The sequence below is a fragment of the Lynx canadensis genome, chromosome B4 (genome assembly GCF_007474595.2).
Source record: "Lynx canadensis isolate LIC74 chromosome B4, mLynCan4.pri.v2, whole genome shotgun sequence".
NCBI classification, from domain to species: domain Eukaryota; kingdom Metazoa; phylum Chordata; class Mammalia; order Carnivora; family Felidae; genus Lynx; species Lynx canadensis.
The window spans coordinates 81,552,246-81,556,610 of record NC_044309.1 but is presented as its reverse complement, the minus strand read 5'-3'; the positions used below and the strand labels follow the sequence as shown (position 1 = coordinate 81,556,610).

General features: G+C 37.0%; 1 pseudogene; it reads right to left on the bottom strand.

The window, feature by feature from the left end:
- Positions 1-3,742, bottom strand: LOC115518730 (annotated as a pseudogene).
- Positions 3,743-4,365: the final 623 nt, after the last annotated feature.

Here is a 4,365-nt window from a genome sequence, read left to right as displayed (position 1 = left end):
TCAATAAATCTTTGCTGGCTGCATGCTGGAGGAGCCAAAGGCAGCCCGTTGCTGGGGGTCGGTATCTGGTTTGGAGGCATGATGATGTCCCATTGTGACAATTTCTGCCTTTGAAGTTTGATGTTGACAGAATTTATATTTGATATGATTGTTGATATGCTTGGAATTAAATATAATTTACTATTTGTTTCTTATTAGTACTTTTTCTTTGTTTCTTTTTTCTAATTTTGTGCTTTCTTTTAGATTAATTCCCTTTGATTCCATTTGTCAACCTATTTGTTATAAACATGTGTTATGTTATTTTTGGATTTATTTTTTTTAGTTATTTAAAAATGTTTTATTATTTTTGAGAGAGAGCATGAATGGGAGTGGGGAAGGGGCAGAGAGAGAGGGGAACAGAAGATCCCAAGTGGGCTCTGTACTGACAGCAGCAAGCCCAGTCCAGGCTCGAACTCACAAACTGTGAGATCATGACCTGAGCCGAAGTCCTATGCTCAATCAGCTGAGCCACCCAGGCATCCCTGGTTTCTTTATAGTATACATATTAAACCTATCACAATCTACCTTCATTTAAAGATATATCACTTCATATAATTATATACAGACAATATATACACAAGTCATACAAGCATGACTTCTATGTTTACTCTTCTGCCTTTATGCTACTGCCCTCATACATTCACTTTTACATATGAACTCCACAAAATAGTGGAGAAATTGCAAGTCTTGTGACTTTTTGGTAGGAATGTAAAATGGTGCAACCATTGTGGAAAACATTATAGAGATGCTTCAAAAAATTAAACATGGAATTACCATAGGATCCAACAATTCGACTTCTCAGTATATACCTAAAAAAATTGAAAGCAGCAGATTAAACCAATATTTGTACACCAATACTCATAACAGTGTTATTCACTATAATCAAAAGATAGAAGCACCAAAATGTCTACTGACAAATGAATGGATAAAGAAAATGTAGTATATACATGCAAGGAAATGTTATTCAGCATTAAAAAGTAATATAATTCTGACACATGCTACAACATGGATGAAATTAAAGACATTATGCTAAGTGAAATAAGTTGGACACAAAGGTAAATTATTGTATAATTCCACTTAAATGAACTACCTAGTATAGTCAAATTGGTGGAGACAGAAAGTAGAACAGTGGTTGCCAGAGGCTGGATATAGGGGTGATGTGGTGTTATTGTTTAATGGGTGCAGTTTGGAAAGATGAAAAACTTCTGGAGAAAAATGTTGCTACCAATGATATTAGAGAAATCACTGTGTTCTTTTCTAGGATTTTTATGGTTTCAGTTCTCACACTTAGGTCTTTAATCCATTCTGAGTTTATATTTGTGTATGGTTTTAGAAAGTGGTCCAGTTTCATTCTTTTACAGGTAGCTGTTCAGTTTTCCCAGCACCATTTGTTGAAGAGACTGTCTTTTCTTTATTCTTACCTCTTTTGTTATAGATTAATTTACTTAAGGTGTGAGTTTATTTCTGGACTCTCTATTGTGTTCCGTTGATCTCTGTGTGTTAACTAACTGGAATTTAATAAAAACTTAAAAAAAAAAAAACCAATGAAAATGAGTAGCACTCTTTGTTACCTAATAGAATTTTATTATCATTTGGGGTGAATTTTGGTGGTAGGAATAGCAGGGAAGGTAGGAGATGAGATACCATACAAGATCTTGCCATCTAGCTTAGACATGAGTCAAGCACCTATTAAATGTTGATTTGTAGAAATATCCATAATACTTTGCAGTCTTCCTATAAGTAGATGGGTTTTGTCACCCCTTGAATGTTGGCTGCCATTATGGCTTGCTTTTACCAAGTGGCTGCTATCATGGAATGTTTTAGTGGAAAATGAGGAATATAAGAACTGTAACTTTGGTTGTTTATTTTGCAGAAAGAAGGTTGTTAACCTTGCAGAAAGAAAAGTGATTATCTCAGGATTTTATTTATTTATTTAAAAAAATTTTTTTTTTCAACGTTTTTTTTTAATTTATTTTTTAAATTTTTTTTTTCAACGTTTATTTATTTTTAAGACAGAGAGAAACAGAGCATGAACGGGGGAGGGGCAGAGAGAGAGGGAGACACAGCATCGGAAACAGGCTCCAGGCTCCGAGCCATCAGCCCAGAGCCTGATGCGGGGCTCGAACTCACGGACCGCGAGATCGTGACCTGGCTGAAGTCGGACGCTTAACCGACCGCGCCACCCAGGCGCCCCTATCTCAGGATTTTAAATTTCCATCTCAAGGTATGAAAAAGGAGTTAGGAAACTATGACTTCCCTAAAAAAAAACCCAAAAACCTGTATCTCCTGTAACTACAGGATTGAAACTTTTGGAAACCCAACCAAGTCTAATCTTGTGGATGAGTTAATTTTGATGCAAATTGAATTCACAATCTCCAGGGGTTATTAGAGGGCACAGGTTAGTAGATTTTACTGAAGCCCCAGAGAAGCAGACACTTATTATCCTGTTCAAGGGTTTGATCTCTTCTTGTCTGAAAAACATGTAATGACCTCTTTTGAGGTCATTTAAACTTGTTCAAGACTCACCCCGCTTTATCTCATTGCTTGGTGTCCAACAACAGACTCAAGTTCAAACAGACTCCAGGGTATTGTAAACACACTATGACCTAGAAAAAGGTAATATATTCACCAAAAAAATTTGGAGACAGTAAATTTGTATCAACAAAAACCTGTGGAATATCTATGGGAATAGATCACAAATGTTTTGGAATCAGGATAAAGTGAGAAGTGACATTAGATATCTATTTTTTTAATTTAAAAAATCTTTTTAGTTTTCTAATCCTTTGAAAGAAATGCCATCTTTTTAATTGAGTATTTGAAGGCTAGTTTGACTTGCTTATTCTGTAGTGTGTAAATGAAAGAGTTTATCAATGGGATAACTGAGGTTTTGAGCAATGACACCACCTTATTAATGGCAACTCCTTCCTTTGCTGGTCTGATATAGATGAAGATGCAGCTTCCATAGGCAGATGGAGACTACGATCATGTGGGAAGAACAAGTGAAGAAAGGTTTTTTTCTTTGCTGAGCTGAAGGGAGTCTTAAAATAGTCTTGATGATGTATGTGTAGGACATAATTACCCAGAATAATGTGACTCTGAGGGTCAGCACAGCCATGATTAAAATAAGTTGCTCTACAAATTGGTGTCTGAGCATACAATCTTCAAAAGAGGAGATGCATCACAGCCAAAATGGTCAATGAGATTAGAGTTACTGAAATCTAGCTGGACTCCCAGGCTAAGCGGTGGGAGTATGACAACCCAATCAGCCAACAGCAAAGGACAAACATGGTGCATACTCTTTCACTCATGATGGTACTGTAGTGCAGGGGTTTGCAGATGGCCACATAGTGATCATAGCACATGCAGTTAGAAGAAAAAATTCTGTTGCTCCGATGAAGATGATAAAAAAGAATTGGATGGCACAAGCATTATAGGTAACACTTTTGTCCCCAGTTGTCAGGCTGTACAGGAATCTAGGAACACAGGCAGTTGTAAATATTATTTCTAAGATGGAAAAATTCCAAAGGAAAAAGTACATGGGTGTTTTGAGGTGAGAGTCAACCAGAGTGAGGAGAATAATGATTAGATTTCCAGCAACAGTGAAAATGTAGGTGAAAAACAGAAATACTGAAAGAAAAACCTGTAGTAGTGGGTTATCTGTCAATCCTAGTAGAATGAATGTTATTGCAGAATGATTTTTCATCACTATCTTCAGATATATAATGAGTCTGTATTAATAAATCACAAACCTTGAATCTGAGGAATAGAACATAAAAATAATATTTCAATAGCTATATAGTGAAAAGTAGCCCAGCAGGCCAGTAGAAGCACATTTTGACACTTTTATTTGATTGTCAGTAATCTGATGTTAGAAGTGATTGCATTGTGCTTCATTTCCCTGGACTCTGCTTTACCTTGGGCTTCAGAATGTGGTTTATAGAATAGATCCCTCTGGAGTTTCATTTCCACTCCAGTTACAGGAGTGGAAAGTTTTTTTTTTTTTTTAATGTTTATTTATTTTTGAGAGAGAGAGAGACAGAGCGTGAGTGAGGGAGGGGCAGAGAGAGAGGGAGACACAGAATCCAAAGCAGGCTCCAGGCTCTGAGCTGTCAGCACAGAACCCAATGTAAGGCTTGAACTCATGAACTGTGAGATCATGACCTGAGCTGAAGTTGAATGCTTAACAGACTGAGTCACCCAGGTGCCCCCAGGACCAATTTTAAAGTAGATAGAAAATACCACAAGGATTTCACAGTTCTCTGGGATTAGGGCAGCCTCGGGGATTAAGGCAGTATCCCCAATCCTCAGTGTAGAGCAGGAGATCCA